This window comes from Macaca nemestrina, chromosome 19 (genome assembly GCF_043159975.1).
Source record: "Macaca nemestrina isolate mMacNem1 chromosome 19, mMacNem.hap1, whole genome shotgun sequence".
NCBI lineage: Eukaryota > Metazoa > Chordata > Mammalia > Primates > Cercopithecidae > Macaca > Macaca nemestrina.
In genome coordinates this window covers 29,371,467-29,390,658 of record NC_092143.1, presented here as the reverse complement: position 1 = coordinate 29,390,658, position 19,192 = coordinate 29,371,467, and positions in this window count along the sequence as shown.

The following is a 19,192-nucleotide window of genomic DNA, read 5'->3' as shown; positions in this document are numbered from 1 at the left end:
CAAAGTGATATTTGGAAGCCCATAGAGGGCTATGGTGAAAAAGGAAATATCCTCAGATGAAATCTGGAAAGAAGCTTTCTGAGAAATTGGTTAGTGTTCTGTTGATTCATCTCACAGAGTTACATCTGTATTTCGTGGATCTCTTTACTACCCTTATTTCTGTGGAATCTGAGAACAGATATTTCGGATCCCTTAGAAGACTATAGGGCCAAAGGAAATATCCTCCGATAACAAAGAGAAAGAAGCTTTCTGAGAACCTTCTTTGTGTTCTGTGAAATCATCTCACAGAGTTACAGCTTTCCCCTCAAGAAGCCTTTCGTTAAGACAGTTCTTGTGTAATTGGCAAAGTGATATTTGGAAGCCCATAGAGGGCTATGGTGAAAAAGGAAATATCCCCAGAAGAAATCTGGGAAGAAGCTTTCTGAGAAACTGCTTAGTGTTCTGTTAATTCATCTCACAGAGTTACATCTGTATTTCGTGGATCTCTTTACTAGCCTTATTTCTGTGGAATTGAGAACAGATATTTCGGATCCCTTAGAAGACTATATGGCCAAAGGAAATATCCTCCGATAACAAAGAGAAAGAAGCTTTCTGAGAATCTTCTTTGTGTTCTGTGAAATCATCTCACAGAGTTACAGCTTTCCCCTCAAGAAGCCTTTCGCTAAGACAGTTCTTGTGGAATTGGCAAAGTGATATTTGGAAGCCCTTAGAGGGCTATGGTGAAAAAGGAAATATCCTCAGATGAAATCTGGAAAGAAGCTTTCTGAGAAACTGCTTACTGTTCTGTTAATTCATCTCACAGAGTTACATCTGTATTTGGTGGATCTCTTTGTTAGCCTTAATTCTGTGGAATCTGAGAACAGATATTTCGGATCCCTTAGAAGACTGTAGGACAAGGGAAATATCCTCCGATTACAAAGAGAAAGAAGCTTTCCGAGAAACTTCTTTGTATTCTGTGAAATCATCTCACAGAGATACAGCTTTCCCCTCAAGAAGCCTTTCGCTAATACAGTTCTAGTGGAATTGGCAAAGTGACATTTGGAAGCGCATAGAGGGCTGCGGTGCAAAAGGAAATATCCTCAGATGAAATCTGGAAAGAAGCTTTCTGAGAAACTGCTTAGCGTTCTGTAAATTCACCTCACAGAGTTACTTCTGTATTTGGTAGATCTCTTTGCTAGCCTTATTTCTGTGGAATCGGAGAACAGATATTTCGGATCCCTTAGAAGACTCTAGGGCCAAAGGAAATATCCTCCGATAACAAAGAGAAAGAATCCTTCTGAGAAACTTCTTTGTGTTCTGTGAAATCATCTCACAGAGTTACAGCTTTCCCCTCAAGAAGCCTTTCGCTAAGACAGTTTTTGTGGAATTGAAAAAGTGATATTTGGAAGCCCATAGAGGGCTATGGTGAAAAAGGAAATATCCTCAGATGAAATCTGGAAAGAAGCTTTCTGAGAAACTGCTTAGTGTTCTGTTAATTTATCTCACAGTGTTACATCTGTATTTCGTGGATCTCTTTGTTGCCTTATTTCTGTGGAAACTGAGAACAGATATTTCGGATCCCTTTGAAGACTATAGGGCCAAAGGAAATATCCTCCGATAACAAAGATAAAGAAGCTTTCTGAGAAACTTCTTTGTGTTCTGTGAAATCATCTCACAGAGTTACAGCGTTCCCCTCAAGAAGCCTTTCGCTAACACAGTTCTTTTGGACTTGGCAAAGTGATATTTGGAAGCCCTTAGAGGGCTATGGTGAAAAAGGAAATATCTTCTGATGAAATCTGGAAAGAAGCTTTCTGAGAAACTGCTTAGTGTTCTGTTAATTCATCTCACAGAGTTACATCTGTACTTCGTGGATCTCTTAGCTAGCCTTATTTCTGTGGAATCGGAGAACAGATATTTCGAATCCCTTAGAAGACTCTAGGGCCAAAGGAAATATCCTCCGATAACGAAGAGAAAGAAGCTTTATAAGAAACTTCTTTGTGTTCTGTGAAATCATTTCACAGAGTTACAGCTTTCCCCTCAAGAAGCCTTTCGCTAACACAGTTCTTTTGGAATTGGCAAAGTGACATTTGGAAGCCCTTAGATGGCTAAGGTGAAAAAGGAAATATCCTCAGATGAAATCTGGAAAGAAGCTTTCTGAGACACTGCTTAGTGTTCTGTTAATTCATCTCTCAGAGTTACATCTGTATTTCGTGGATCTCTTTGCTAGCCTTATTTCTGTGGAATCGGGGAACAGATATTTCGGATCTCTTAGAAGACTCTAGGGCCAAAGGAAATATCCTCCGATAACAAAGGGAGAGAAGCTTTCTGAGAAACTTCTTTGGGTTCTGTGAAATCATCTCACAGAGTTACAGCTTTCCCCTCAAGAAGCCTTTCGCTAAGACAGTTTTTGTGGAATTGGAAAAGTGATATTTGGAAGCCCATAGAGGGCTATGGTGAAAAAGGAAATATCCTCAGATGAAATCCGGAAAGAAGCTTTCTGAGAAACTGCTTACTGTTCTATTAATTCATCTCACTGAGTTACATCTGTATTTGGTGGATCTCTTTGCTAGCCTTATTTCTGTGGAATCTGAGAACAGATATTTCGGATCCCTTTCAAGACTATAGGGCCAAAGGAAATATCCTCCGATAACAAAGAGAAAGCTTTCTGAGAAACTTCTTTGGGTTCTGTGAAATCATCTCACAGAGTTACAGCTTTCACCTCAAGAAGCCTTTCGCTAAGACAGTTCTTTTGGAATTGGCAAAGTGATATTTGGAAGCCGATAGTGGGCTATGGTGAAAAAGGAAATATTCTCAGATGAAATCTGGAAAGTAGCTTTCTGAGAAACTGCTTAGTGTTCTGTTAATTCATCTCACAGAGTTACATCTGTATTTCGTGGATCTCTTTGCTAGCCTTATTTCTGTGGAATCTGAGAACAGATATTTCGGATCCCTTTGAAGAGTATAGGGCCAAAGGAAATATCCTCCGATAACAAAGAGAAAGAAGCTTTCTGAGAAACTTCTTTGTGTTCTGTGAAATCACCTCACAGAGTTACAGCTTTCCCCTGAAGAAGCCTTTCGCTAAGACAGTCTTTGTGGAATTGGAAATGTGATATTTGGAAGCCCATAGAGGGCTATGGTGAAAAAGGAAATATCCTCAGATGAAATCTGGAAAGAAGCTTTCTGAGAAACTGCTTAGTGTTCTGTTAATTCATCTCACAGAGTTACATCTGTATTTCGTGGATCTCTTTGCTAGCCTTATTTCTGTGGAATCTGAGAACAGATATTTCGGATCCCTTTCAAGACTATAGGGCCAAAGGAAATATCCTCCGATAACAAAGAGAAAGAAGCTTTCTGAGAAACTTCTTGGTGTTCTGTGAAATCATCTCACAGAGTTACATCTTTCCCCTCAAGAAGCCTTTCGCTAAGACAGTTCTTTTGGAATTGGCAAAGTGATATTTGGAAGCCCTTAGAGGGCTATGGTGAAAAAGGAAATATCCTCAGATGATATCTGGAAAGAAGCTTTCTGAGAAACTGCTTAGTGTTCTGTTAATTCATCTCACAGAGCTACATCTGTATTTCGTGGATCTCTTTGCTAGCCTTATTTCTGTGGAATCTGAGAACAGATATTTCGTATCCCTAAGAAGACTATAGGGCCAAAGGAAATATCCTCCGATAACAAAGAGATAGAAGCTTTCTGAGAAACTTCTTTGTGTTCTTTGATATCACCTCACAGAGTTACAGCTTTCCCCTCAAGAAGCCTTTCTCTAAGACTGTTCTTGTGAATTGGCAAAGTGATATTTGGAAACCCATAGAGGGCTATGGTGTAAAAGGAAATATCCTCAGATGAAATCTGGAAAGAAGCTTTCTGAGAAACTGCTTAGCGTTCTGTTATTTCATCTCACAGAGTTACATCTGTATTTGGTAGATCTCTTTGCTAGCCTTATTTCTGTGGAATCGGAGAACAGATATTTCGGATCCCTTAGAAGACTCTAGGGCCAAAGGAAATATCCTCCGATAACAAAGAGAAAGAAGCTTTCTGAGAAACTTCTTTGTGTTCTGTGAAATCATCTCACAGAGTTACAGCTTTCCCCTCAAGAAGCCTTTCACTAAGACAGTTTTTGTGGAATTGGAAAAGTGATATTTGGAAGCCCATAGAGGGCTATGCTGAAAAAGGAAATATCCTCAGATGAAATCTGGAAAGAAGCTTTCTGATAAACTGCTTAGTGTTCTGTTAATTCATCTCACAGAGTTACATCTGTATTTCGTGGATCTCTTTGCTAGCCTTATTTCTGTGGAATTGAGAACAGATATTTCGGATCCCTTAGAAGACTATATGGCTAAAGGAAATATCCTCCGATAACAAAGAGAAAGAAGCTTTCTGAGAATCTTCTTTGTGTTCTGTGAAATCATCTCACCGAGTTACAGCTTTCCCCTCAAGAAGCCTTTCGCTAAGACAGTTCTTGTGGAATTGGCAAAGTCATATTTGGAATCCCATAGAGGGCTATGGTGAAAATGGAAATATCCTCAGAAGAAATCTGGAAAGAAGCTTTCTGAGAAACTGCTTAGTGTTCTGTTAATTCATATCACAGAGTTACATCTGTATTTCGTGGATCTCTTTGCTAGCCTTATTTCTGTGGAATCTGAGAACAGATATTTCTGATCCCTTTCAAGACTATAGGGCCAAAGGAAATATCCTCCGATAACAAAGAGAAAGAAGCTTTCTGAGAAACTTCTTTGGGTTCTGTGAAATCATGTCACAGAGTTACAGCTTTCCCCTCAAGAAGCCTTTCTCTAAGACTGTTCTTGTGAATTGGCAAAGTGATATTTGGAAGCCCATAGAGGGCTATGGTGAAAAAGGAAATATCGTCAGATGAAATCTGTAAAGTAGCTTTCTGAGAAACTGCTTAGCGTTCTGTTAATTCATCTCACAGAGTTACATCTGTATATCGTAGATCTCTTTGCTAGCCTTATATCTGTGGAATCTGAGAACAGATATTTCGTTTCCCTTAGAAGACTCTAGGGCCAAAGGAAATATCCTCCGATAACAAAGAGAAAGAAGCTTTCTGAGAAACTTCTTTGTGTTCTGTGAAATCATCTCACAGAGTTACAGCTTTCCCCTCAAGAAGCCTTTCGCTAAGACAGTTCTTGTGGAATTGGCAAAGTGATATTTGGAAGCCCATAGAGGGTTAAGGTGAAAAAGGAAATATCCTTAGATGAAATCTGGAAAGAAGCTTTCTGAGAAACTTCTTAATGTTCTCTTAATTCATCTCACAGTGTTCCATCTGTATTTCGTGGATGTCTTTGCTAGCCTTATTTCTGTGGAATCTGAGAACAGATATTTCGGATCCCTTAGAACACTATAGGGCCAAAGGAAATATCCTCCGATATCAAAGAGAAAGAATATTTCTGAGAAACTTCTTTGTGTTCTGTGAAATCATCTCACAGAGTTACAGCTTTCCCCTCAAGAAGCGTTTGGCTAAGACAATTCTTTGGAATTAGCAAAATGATATTTGGAATCGCTTAGAGGGCTACGGTGAAAAAGGAAATATCCTCAGATGAAATCCGGAAAGTAGCTTTCTGAGAAAATCCTAAGAGTTCTGTTAATTCATCTCACAGAGTTACATCTGTATTTCGTGGATCTCTTTGCTAGCCTTATTTCTGTGGAATCTGAGAACAGATATTTCGGATCCCTTAGAAGACTATAGGGCCAAAGGAAATATCCTCCGATAACAAAGAGAAAGAAGCTTTCTGAGAAACTTCTTTGTGTTCTGTGAAATCAACTCACAGAGTTACAGCTTTCCCCTCAAGAAGCCTTTCGCTAAGACTCTTCTTGTGAATTGGCAAAGTGATATTTGGAAGTGCATAGAAGGCTAAGGTGAAAAAGGAAATATCCTCAGATGAAGTCTGGAAAGCAGCCTTCTGAGAAACTGCTTAGTGTTCTGTTAATTCATCTCACAGAGTTACATCTGTATTTCGTGGAACTCTTTACTAGCCTTATTTCTGTGGAATCTGAGAACAGATATTTCGGATCCCTTAGAGACTATAGGGCCAAAGGAAATATCCTCCGATTACAAAGAGAAAGAAGCTTTCTGATAAACTTCTTTATGTTCTGTGAAATCATCTCACAGAGTTACAGCTTTCCCCTCAAGGAGCCTTTCGCTAAGACAGTTCTTGTGGAATTGGCAAAGTCATATTTGGAAGCCCATAAAGAGCTATGGTGAAAAAGGAAAAATCCTCAGATGAAATCTGGAAAGAAGCTTTCTGAGAAACTGCTAGTGTTCTGTTAATTCATCTCACAGAGTTACATCTGTATTTCGTGGATCTCTTTGCTAGCCTTATTTCTGTGGAATCTGAGAACAGATATTTCGCATCCCTAAGAAGATTATAGGACCAAAGGAAATATCCTCCGATAACAAAGAGAAAGAAGCTTTCTGAGAAACTTCTTTGTGTTCTGTGAAATCATCTCACAGAGTTACAGCTTTCCCCTCAAGAAGCCTTTCGCTAAGACGGTTCTTGTGGAAATGGCAAAGTGATATTTGGAAGCCCATAGAGGGTTAAGGTGAAAAAGGAAATATCCTTAGATGAAATCTCGAAAGAAGCTTTCTGAGAAACTGCTTAATGTTCTGTTAATTCATCTAACAGTGTTCCATCTGTATTTCGTGGATCTCTTTGCTAGCCTTATTTCTGTGGAATCTGAGAACAGATATTTCGGATCCCTTTGAAGACTATAGGGCCAAAGGAAATATCCTCCAATAACAAAGAGAAAGGTTTCTGAGAAACTTCTTGGTGTTCTGTGAAATCATCTCACAGAGTTACAGCTTTCCCCTCAAGAAGCCTTTCGCTGAGACAGTTCTTGTGGAATAGGCAAGGTGATATTTGGAAGCCCTTAGAGGGCTATGGTGAAAAAGGAAACTTCCACAGTTGAAATCTGGAAGGAAGCTTTCTGAGAAACTGCTTAGTGTTCTGTTAATTCGTCTCACAGAGTTACATCTATATTTCGTGGATCTCTTTGCCAGCCTTATTTCTGTAGAATCTGAGAACAGATATTTCGGATCCCTTAGAAGACTAGAGGGCCAAAGGAAATATCCTCCGATCACCAAAGAACGAAGCTTTCTCAGAAACTTCTTTGTGTTCCGTGAAATCATCTCACAGAGTTACAGCTTTCCCCTCAAGAAGCCTTTCGCTAAGACAGTTCTTGTGGAATTGGCAAAGTGATATTTGGAAGCCCATAGAGGGCTACGGTGAAAAAGGAAATATCCTCAGAAGAAATCTGGAAAGTAGCTTTCTGAGAAACTGCTTAGTGTTCCGTTAATTCATCTCACAGAGTTACATCTGCATTTCGTGGATCTCTTTGCTAGCCTTATTTCTATGGAATCTGAGAACAGATATTTCACAACCCTTTGAAGACTATAGAGCCAAAGGAAATATCCTCCGATAACAAAGAGAAAGAAGCTTTCAGAGAAACTTCTTTGCGTTCTGTGAAATCATCTCGCAGAGTTACAGCTTTAACCTCAAGATGCCTTTGGCTAACACAGTTCTTGTGGAATTGGCAACGTAATATTTGGAATCGCTTAGAGGGCTATGGTGAAAAAGGAAATATCCTCAGATGAAATCTGGAAAGTAGCTTTCTGTGAAACTCCTTAGAGTTCTGTTACTTCATCTCACAGAGTTACATCTGTATTTCGTGGATCTCTTTGCTAGCATTATTTCTGTGGAATCTGAGAACAGATATATCGGATCACTTAGAATACTATAGGGCCAAAGGAAATATCCTCCGATAAAAAAAGAAAGAAGCTTTCTGAGAAACTTCTTTGTGTTCTGTGAAATCATCTCACAGAGTTACAGCTTTCCCCTCAAGAAGACTTTCGCTAAGACAGTTCTGGTGGAATTGGAAAAGTGATATTTAGAAGCCCCTAGAGGGCTATGGTGAAAAAGGAAATATCCTCAGATGAAATCTGGAAAGAAGCTTTCTGAGAAACTGCATAGTGTTCTGTTAATTCGTCTCACAGAGTTACATCTGTATTTCGTCGTCGTCTTTGCTAGCCTTATTTCTGTGGAATCTGAGAACAGATATTTCGCATCCCTAAGAAGACTATAGGGCCAAAGATAATATCCTCCGAAAACAAAGAGAAAGAAGCTTTCTGAGAAACTTCTTTGTGTTCTTTGATATCACCTCACAGAGTTACAGCTTTCCCCTCAAGAAGCCTTTCTCTAAGACTGTTCTTGTGAATTGGCAAAGTGATATTAGGAAGCACATAGAAGGCTATGGTGAAAAAGGAAATATCCACAGATGAAATCTGGAAAGCAGCTTTCTGAGAAACTGCTTAGTGTTCTGTTAATGCATCTCACAGAGTTACATCTGTATTTCGTGGAACTCTTTGCTAGCCTTATTTCTGTGGAATCTGAGAAGAGATGTTTCGGATCCCTTAGAAGACTATAGGGCCAAAGGAAATATCCTCCGATAAGAAAGAGAAAGAAGCTTTCTGAGAAACTTCTTTGTGTTCTGTAAAATCATCTCACAGAGTTACAGCTTTAACCTAAGAAGCCTTTGGCTAAGGCAGTTCTTGTGGAATTGGCAAAATGATATTTGGAATCGCTTAGAGGGCTATGGTGAAAAAGGAAATATGCTCAGATGAAATCTGGAAAGTAGCTTTCTGAGAAACTCCTTAGTGTTCTGTTAATTCATCTCACAGAGTTACATCTGTATTTCGTGGATCTCTTTGCTAGCATTTTTTCTGTGGAATCTGAGAACAGATATTTCGGATCCCTTTGAAGACTATAGGGCCAAAGGTATTATCCTCCGATAACAAAGAGAACGGAGCTTTCTGAGAAACTTCTTTGTGTTCTGTGAAATCATCTCCCAGAGTTACAGCTTTCCCCTCAAGAAGGCTTTCGCTAAGACAGTTCTTTTGGAATTGGCAAAGTGATATTTGGAAGCCCTTAGAGGGCTATGGTGAAAAAGGAAATATCGTCAGATGAAATCTGGAAAGTAGCTCTCTGAGAAACTCCTTAGAGTTCTGTTAATTCATCTCACAGAGTTACATCTGTATTTCGTGGATCTGTTTGCTAGCCTTATTTCTGTGGAATATGAGAACAGATATATCGGATCACTTAGAAGACTATAGGGCCAAAGGAAATATCCTCCGATAAAAAAAGAAAGAAGCTTTCTGAGAAACTTCTTTGTGTTCTGTGAAATCATCTCACAGAGTTACAGCTTTCCCCACAAGAAGACTTTCGCTAAGACAGTACTTGTGGAATTGGCAAAGTGATATTTGGAAGCCCATAGAGGGCTATGGTGAAAAAGCAAGTATCCTCAGATGAAATCTTGAAATAACTTTTCCGAGAAACTGCTTAGGGTTCTGTTAATTCATATCACAGAGTTACATCTGTATTTCGTGTATATCTTTGCTAGCCTTATTTCTGTGGAATCTGAGATCAGATATTTCGGATCCCTTAGAACACTATAGGGCGAAAGGAATTATCCTACTATAACAAAGAGAAAGAAGCTTTCTGAGAAATTTCTTTTTGTTCTTTGAAATCATCTCACAGAGTTACAGCTTTCCCCTCAAGAAGCATTTCGCTAAGACAATTCTTGTGTAATTGGCAAAGTGATATTTGGAAGCCCATAGAGGGCTACGGTGAAAAAGGAAATATCCTCAGATGAAATCTGGAAAGAAGTTTTCTGAGAAACTGCTTAGTGTTCTGTTAATTCATCTCACAGAGTTATATCTGTATTTCGTGGATCTCTTTGATAGCCTTATTTCTGTGGAATCTGAGAACAGATATTTCGGATCCCTTAAAAGACTATAGGGCCAAAGGAAATATCCTCCTATAACAAAGAGAAAGAAGCTTTCTGAGAAACTTCTTTATGTTCTGTGAAATCACCTCACAGAGTTACAGATTTCCCCTCAAGAAGCCTTTCCCTAAGACAGTTCTTGTGGAATTGGCAAAGTGATATTTGGAAGCCCATAGAGGGCTATGGTGAAAAAGGAAATATCCTCAGATGAAATCTGCAAAGAACCTTTCTGAGAAACTGCTTAGTGTTCTGCTAATTCATCTCACAGTGTTACATCTGTATTTCGTGGATCTCTTTGCTAGCCTTATTTCTGTGGAATCTGAGAACATATAATTTGCATCCTTTAGAAGACTATAGGGCCAAAGGTAAAATCCTCCGATAAAAAAGAGAAAGAAGCTTTCTGAGAAACTTCTTTGTGTTCTGTGAAATCATCTCACAGAGTTAAAGCTTTCCCCTCAAGAAGCCTTTGGCTAAGGCAGTTTTTGTGGAATTGGCAAAGTGATATTTGTAAGCCCTTAGAGGGCTATGGTGAAAAAGGAAATATCCTCAGATGAAATCTGGAAAGTAGCTCTCTGAGAAACTCCTTAGTGTTCTGTTAATTAATCTCACAGCGTTAAATCTGTATTTCGTGGATCTCTTTGCTACCCTTATTTCTGTGGAATCTGAGAACAGATATTTCGGATCCCTTTGAAGACTATAGGGCCAAAGGAAATATCCTCCGATAACAAAGAGAAAGAAGCTTTCTGAGAAACTTCTTTGTGTTCTGTGAAATCATCTCACAGAGTTACAGCTTTCCCCTCAAGAAGCCTTTCGCTAAGACAGTTCTACTGGAATTGGCAAAGTGATATTTGGAAGCCCATAGAGGGTTAAGGTGAAAAAGGAAATATCCTTAGATGAAATCTGGAAAGAAGCTTTCTGAGAAACTTCTTAATGTTCTGTTAATTCATCTCACAGTGTTCCATCTGTATTTCGTGGATGTCTTTGCTAGCCTTATTTCTGTGGAATCTGAGAACAGATATTTCGGATCCCTTAGAACACTATAGGGCCAAAGGAAATATCCTCCTATAACAAAGAGAAAGAAGCTTTCTGAGAAACTTCTTTATGTTCTGTGAAATCACCTCACAGAGTTACAGATTTCCCCTCAAGAAGCCTTTCGCTAAGACAGTTCTTGTGGAATTGGCAAAGTGATATTTGGAAGCCCATAGAGGGCTATGGTGAAAAAGGAAATATTCTCAGATGAAATCTGGAAAGAAGCTTTCTGTGAAACTGCTTAGTGCTCTGTTAATTCATCTCACAGAGTTACATCTGTATTTCGTGGATCTCTTTGCTAGCCTTATTTCTGTGGTATCGGAGAACAGATATTTCGGATCCCTTAGAAGACTCTAGGGCCAAAGGAAATATCCTCCGATAACAAAGAGAAAGAAGCTTTCTGAGAAACTTCTTTGTGTTCTGTGAAAATATCTCACAGAGTTACAGCTTTCCCCTCAAGAAGCCTTTGGCTAAGAGAGTTTTTGTGGAATTGGAAAAGTGCTATTTGGAAGCCCCTAGAGGGCTATGGTGGAAAAGGAATTATTCTCAGTTGAAATCTGGAAAGAAGCTTTCTGAGAAACTGCTTAGTGTTCTCTTAATTCATCTCACAGAGTTACATCTGTATTTCGTGGATCTCTTTGCTAGCCTTATTTCCGTGGAATCTGAGAACAGATATTTCGGATCCCTTAGAAGAATATGGGGCCAAAGGAAATATCCTCCAATAACAAAGAGAAAGAAGCTTTTGATTAACTTCTTTGTGTTCTGTGAAATCATCTCACAGAGTTACAGCTTTCCCCTCAAGAAGCCTTTCGCTAAGACAGTTCTTTTGGAATTGGCTAAGTGATATTTGGAAGCGCATAGAGAGCTGTTGTGAAAAAGGAAATATCCTCAGAAGAAATATGGAAAGTAGCTTTCTGAGAAACTGCTTAGTGTTCTGTTAATTCGTCTCACAGAGTTACATCTGTATTTCGTGGATCTCTTTGCTAGCCTTATTTCTGTGGAATCTGAGAACAGATATTTCGGATCCCTTTGAAGACGATAGGGCCAAAGGAAATATCCTCCGATAACAAAGAGAAAGAAGCTCTCTGAGAAACTCCTTTGTGTTCTGTGAAATCACCTCACAGAGATGCAGCTTTCCCCTCAAGAAGCCTTTCGCTAATACAGTTCTAGTGGAATTGGCAAAGTGATATTTGGAAGCGCACAGAGGGCTGCGGTGAAAAAGGAAATATCCTCAGATGAAATCTGGAAAGAAGTTTTCTGAGAAACTGCTTAGTGTTCTGTTAATTCATCTCACAGAGTTACATCTGTATTTCGTGGATCTCTTTGCTAGCCTTATTTCTGTGGAATCTGAGATCGAATATAACGGATCCCTTAGAAGACTATAGGGCCAAAGGAAATATCCTCCTTTAACAAAGAGAAAGAAGCTTTCTTAGAAACTTCTTTGTGTTCTATGAAATCACCTCACAGAGATACAGCTTTCCCCTCAAGAAGCCTTTCGCTAAGACAGTTCTTGTGGAATTGGCAAAGTCATATTTGGAAGCGCATAGAAGGCTATGGTGAAAAAAGAAATGTCCTCAGATGAAATCTGGAAAGAAGCTTTCTGAGAAACTGCTTAGTGTTCTGTTAATTCATCTCACAGAGTTACATCTGTATTTCGTGGATCTCTTTGCTAGCCTTATTTCTGTGGAATCTAGGAACAGATATTTCAGATCCCTTAGAAGACTATGGGGCCGAAGGTAATACCCTTCGATAACAAAGAAAAAGAAGCTATCTGAGAAACTTCTTTGTGTTCTGTGAAATCATCTCACAGAGTTACAGCTTTCCCCTCAAGAAGCCTTTCGCTAAGACAGTTCTAGTGGAATTGGGAAAGTGATACTTGGAAGCCCTTAGAGGGCTATGGTGAAAAAGGAAATATCCTCAGATGAAATCTGGAAAGAAGCTTTCTGAGAAACTGCTTAGAGTTCTGTTAATTCGTCTCACAGGGTTTCACCTGTGTTTCGTCAATCTCTTTGCTAGCCTTATTTCTGTGGAATCTGAGAACAGATATTTCGTATCCCTAAGAACTCTATAGGGCCAAAGATAATATCCTCCGATAACAAAGAGAAAGAAGCTTTCTGAGAAACTTCTTTGTGTTCTGTGAAATCACCTCACAGAGTTACAGCTTTCCCCTCAAGAAGCCTTTTGCTAAGACAGTTCTTGTGGAATTGGCAAAGTGATATTTGGAAGCCCTTAGAGGGCTATGGTGAAAAAGGAAATATCCTCAGATGAAATCTGGAAAGAAGCTTTCTGAGAAACTGCTTACTGTTCTCTCAATTCGTCACAGAGAGTTACATCTGTATTTCGTGGATCTCTTTGCTAGCCTTTTTTCTGTGGAATCTGAGAACAGATATTTCGGATCCCTTCGAAGAATCTAGGTCCAAAGGAAATATCCTCCGATAACAAAGAGGAAGAAGCTTTCTGAGAAACTTCTTTGTGTTCCGTGAAATCATCTCACAGAGTTACAGCTTTACCCTCAAGAAGCCTTTCACTAAGACAGTTTTTGTGAAATTGGAAAAGTAATATTTTAAAGCCGATAGAGGGCTATGGTGAAAAAGGAAATATCCTCAGATGAAATCTGGAAAGAAGCTTTCTGAGAAACTGCTTACTGTTCTGTTAATTCGTCTCACAGAGTTACATCTGTATTTCGTGGATCTCTTTGCTAGCCTTATTTCTGTGGAATCTGAGAACAGATATTTCGGATCCCTTTGAAGACTATAGGGCCAAAGGAAATATCCTCCGATAACAAAGAGAAAGAAGCTTTCTGATTAACTTCTTTGTGTTCTGTGAAATCATCTCACAGAGTTACAGCTTTCCCCTCAAGAAGCCTTTCGCTAAGACAGTTCTTTTGGAATTGGCAAAGTGATATTTGGAAGCCCATAGAGGTCTACGGTGAAAAAGGAAATATCCTCAGATGAAATCTGGAAAGTAGCTTTCTGAGAAACTGCTTAGTGTTCCGTTAATTCATCTCACAGAATTACATCTGCATTTCGTGGATCTCTTTGCTAGCCTTATTTCTATGGAATCTGAGAACAGATATTTCACAACCCTTAGAAGACTATAGGGCCAAAGGAAATATCCTCCGATAACAAAGAGAAAGAAGCTTTCAGAGAAACTTCTTTGTGTTCTGTGAAATCATCTCGCAGAGTTACAGCTTTAACCTCAAGAAGCCTTTGGCTAAGAGAGTTCTTGTGGAATTGGAAAAGTGATATTTGGAATCGCTTAGAGGGCTATGGTGAAAAAGGAAATATCCTCAGATGAAATCTGGAAAGTAGCTTTCTGAGAAACTCCTTAGGGTTCTGTTAATTCATCTCACAGAGTTACATCTGTATTTCGTGGATCTCTTTGCTGGACTTATTTCTGTGGAATCTGAGAACAGATATTCCACAACCCTTAGAAGACTATAGGGCCAAAGGAAATATCCTCCGATAACAAAGAGAAACAAGCTTTCAGAGAAACTTCTTTGTGTTCTGTGAAATCATCTCGCCGAGTTACAGCTTTCCCCTCAAGAAGCCTTTGGCTAAGACAATTCTTGTGGAATTGGCAAAGTGATATTTGGAATCGCTTAGAGGGCTATGGTGAAAAAGGAAATATCCTCAGATGAAATCCGGAAAGTAGATTTCTGAGAAACTCCTAAGAGTTCTGTTAATTCATCTCACAGAGTTACATCTCTATTTCGTGGATCTCTTTGCTAGCCTTATTTCTATGGAATCTGAGAACAGATATTTCGGATCCCTTAGAAGACTACAGGGCCAAAGGAAATATCCTCCGATAACAAAGAGAAAGAAGCTTTCTGAGAAACTTCTTTGTGTTCGGTGAAATCAACTCACAGAGTTACAGCTTTCCCCTCAAGAAGCCTTTCGCTAAGACTCTTCTTGTGAATTGGCAAAGTGATATTTGGAAGTGCATAGAAGGCTAAGGTGAAAAAGGAAATATCCTCAGATGAAGTCTGGAAAGCAGCCTTCTGAGAAACTGCTTAGTGTTCTGTTAATTCATCTCACAGAGTTACATCTGTATTTCGTGGAACTCTTTACTAGCCTTATTTCTGTGGAATCTGAGAACAGATATTTCGGATCCCTTAGAAGACTATAGGGCCAAAGGAAATATCCTCCGATAACAAAGAGAAAGAAGCTTTCTGATAAACTTCTTTATGTTCTGTGAAATCATCTCACAGAGTTACAGCTTTCCCCTCAAGGAGCCTTTCGCTAAGACAGTTCTTGTGGATTTGGCAAAGTCATATTTGGAAGCCCATAAAGAGCTATGGTGAAAAAGGAAAAATCCTCAGATGAAATCTGGAAAGAAGCTTTCTGAGAAACTGCTAGTGTTCTGTTAATTCATCTCACAGAGTTACATCTGTATTTCGTGGATCTCTTTGCTAGCCTTATTTCTGTGGAATCTGAGAACAGATATTTCGCATCCCTAAGAAGATTATAGGGCCAAAGGAAATATCCTCCGATAACAAAGAGAAAGAAGCTTTCTGAGAAACTTCTTTGTGTTCTGTGAAATCATCTCACAGAGTTACAGCTTTCCCCTCAAGAAGCCTTTCGCTAAGACAGTTCTTGTGGAAATGGCAAAGTGATATTTGGAAGCCCATAGAGGGTTAAGGTGAAAAAGGAAATATCCTTAGATGAAATCTGGAAAGAACCTTTCTGATAAACTGCTTAATGTTCTGTTAATTCATCTCACAGTGTTCCATCTGTATTTCGTGGATCTCTTTGCTAGCCTTATTTCTGTGGAATCTGAGAACAGATATTTCGGATCCCTTTGAAGACCATAGGGCCAAAGGAAATATCCTCCGATAACAAAGAGAAAGGTTTCTGAGAAACTTCTTGGTGTTCTGTGAAATCATCTCACAGAGTTACAGCTTTCCCCTCAAGAAGCCTTTCGCTGAGACAGTTCTTGTGGAATAGGCAAGGTGATATTTGGAAGCCCTTAGAGGGCTATGGTGAAAAAGGAAATTTCCACAGTTGAAATCTGGAAGGAAGCTTTCTGAGAAACTGCTTAGTGTTCTGTTAATTCGTCTCACAGAGTTACATCTGTATTTCGTGGATCTCTTTGCTAGCCTTATTTCTGTGGAATCTGAGAACAGATATTTCGGATCCCTTAGAAGACTAGAGGGCCAAAGGAAATATCCTCCGATCACCAAGAGAACGAAGCTTTCTCAGAAACTTCTTTGTGTTCCGTGAAATCATCTCACAGAGTTACAGCTACCCCCTCAAGAAGCCTTTCGCTAAGACAGTTCTTGTGGAATTGGCAAAGTGATATTTGGAAGCCCATAGAGGGCTACGGTGAAAAAGGAAATATCCTCAGAAGAAATCTGGAAAGTAGCTTTCTGAGAAACTGCTTAGTGTTCCGTTAATTCATCTCACAGAGTTACATCTGCATTTCGTGGATCTCTTTGCTAGCCTTATTTCTATGGAATCTGAGAACAGATATTTCACAACCCTTAGAAGACTATAGGGTCAAAGGAAATATCCTCCGATAACAAAGCGAAAGAAGCTTTCTGAGAAACTTCTTTGTGTTCTGTGAAATCACCTCACAGAGTTACAGCTTTCCCCTCAAGAAGACTTTCGCTAAGACAGTACTTGTGGAATTGGCAAAGTGATATTTGGAAGCCCATAGAGGGCTAAGGTGAAAAGCAAATATCCTCAGATGAAATCTTGAAATAACTTTTCCGAGAAACTGCTTAGTGTTCTGTTAATTCATCTCCCCGAGTTACATCTGTATTTGGTGTATCTCTTTGCTAGCCTTATTTCCGTGGAATCTGAGAACAGATATTTCGGATCCCTTTGAAGATTATAGGGCAAAAGGAAATAAACTACGATAACAAAGAGAAAGAAGCTTTCGGAGAAACTTCTTTGTGTTCTGCGAAATCATCTCACAGAGTTACAGCTTTCCCCTCAAGAAGCCTTTCGCTAATACAGTTCTAGTGGAATTGGCAAAGTGATATTTGGAAGCGCATAGAGGGCTATGTTGGAAAAGGAAATATCCTCAGATGGAATCTGGAAAGAAGCTTTCTGAGAAACTGCTTAGTGTTCTGTTAATTCATCTCACAGAGTTACATCTGAATTTCGTGGATCTTTTTGCTAGCCTTATTTCTGTGGAATCTGAGAACAGATATTTCGGATCCCTTTTAAGACTATAGGGCCAAAAGAAATATCCTCAGATAACAAAGAGAAAGAAGCTTTCTGAGAAACTTCTTTGTGTTCTGTGAAATCATCTCACAGAGTTACAGCTTTCCCCTCAAGAAGCCTTTCGCTAAGACAGTTCTTGTGGAATTGGCAAAGTGATATTTGGAAGCCCATAGAGGCCTAAAGTGAAAAAGGAAATATCGTCAGATGAAATCTGGAAAGAAGCTTTCTGAGAAACTGCTTAGTGTTCTGTTAATTCATCTCACAGAGTTACATCTGTATTTCGTGGATCTCTTTACTACCCTTTTTTCTGTGGAATCTGAGAACAGATATTTCGCATCCCTTAGAAGACGACAGGGCCAAAGGAAACATAACCCGATAACAAAGAGAAAGAAGCTTTCTGAGAAACTTCTTTGTTTTCTGTGAAATCATCTCACAGAGTTACAGCTTTCCCCTCAAGAAGCCTTTGGCTAAGACACTTCTTGTGGAATTGGCAAAGTGATATTTGGAAGCCCTTAGAGTGCTATGGTGAAAAAGGAATTATACTCAGATGAAATCTGGAAAGTAGATCTCTGAGAAACTCCTTAGTGTTCTGTTAATTCATCTCACACAGTTACATCTGTATGTCGTGGATGTCTTTGCTAGCCTTATTTCTGTGGAATCTGAGAACAGATATTTCGGATCCCTTTGAAGATTATAGGGCCAAAGGAAATAAACTCCGAAAACAAAGAGATAGAAGCTTTCTGAATAACTTCTTTGTGTTATGTGAAATCATGGCACAGAGTTACAGCTTTACCCTCAAGAAGCCTTTCGCTAAGTCAGTTCTTGTGGAATTGGCAAAGTGATATTTGGAAGCCCATAGAGGGCTAAGGTGAAAAAGGAAATATCCTCAGATGAAATCTGGAAAGTAACTTTCTGAGAAACTCCTTAGTGTTCTGGTAATTCAACTCACAGAGTTACATCTCTATTTGGTGGATCTCTTTGCTAGCCTTATTTCTGTGGAATCTGAGAACAGATATTTCGGATCCTTTTGAAGATTATAGGGCCAAAGGAAATAGACTCCGACAACAAAGAGAAAGAAGCTTTCTGAGAAACTTCTTTGTGCTCTGTGAAATTATCTCACAGAGTTACAGCTTTCCCCTCAAGAAGCCTTTCGCTAAGACAGTTCTTGTGGAAATGGCAAAGTGATATTTGGAAGCCCATAGAGGGTTAAGGTGAAAAAGGAAATATCCTTAGATGAAATCTGGAAAGAAGCTTTCTGAGAAACTGCTTAATGTTCTGTTAATTCATCTCACAGTGTTCCATCTGTATTTCGTGGATCTCTTTGCTAGCCTTATTTCTGTGAAATCTGAGAACAGATATTTCGGATCCCTTAGAACACTATAGGTCCAAAGGAATTATCCTCCGATATCAAAGAGAAAGAAGCTTTCTGAGAAACCTCTTTGTGTTCTGTGAAATCATCTCACAGAGTTACAGCTTTCCCCTCAAGAAGCCTTTTGCTAAGACATTTCTTGTGGAATTGGCAAAGTGATATTTGGAAGCCCTTAGAGGGCTATGGTGAAAAAGGTAATATCCTCAGATGAAATCTGGAAAGAAGCATTCTGAGAAACTGCTTAGTGATCTGTTAATTCATCTCACAGAGTTACATCTGTATTTGGTAGATCTCTTTGTTAGCCTTATTTCTGTGGAATCTGAGAACAGATATTTCGGATCCCTTTGAAGACTATAGGGCCAAAGGAAATATCCTCCGATAACAAAGAGAAAGAAGCTTTCTGGGAAACTTCTTTGTGTTCTGTGAAATCACCTCACAGAGTTACAGCTTTCCACTCAAGAAGCCTTTCACTAAGACAGTTCTTGTGGAATTGGCAAAGTGATATTTGGAAGCCCATAGAGGGCTATGGTGAAAAAGGAAATAATCTCAGATAAAATCTGGAAAGAAGCTTTCTGAGAAACTGCTTAGTGTTCTGTTAATTCATCTCACAGTGTTTCATCTGTATTTCCTGGATCTCTTTGCTAGCCTTATTTCTCTGGTATCTCTGAACAGATATTTCGGATCCCTTAGAAGACTATAGGGCCAAAGGAAATATCCTCCGATAACGAAGAGAAAGAAGCATTCTGAGAAACTTCTTTGTGTTCTGTGAAATAATCTCTCAGAGTTACAACTTTCCCCTCAAGAAGCCTTTCGCTAAGACAGTTCTTGTGGAATTGGCAGAGTGATATT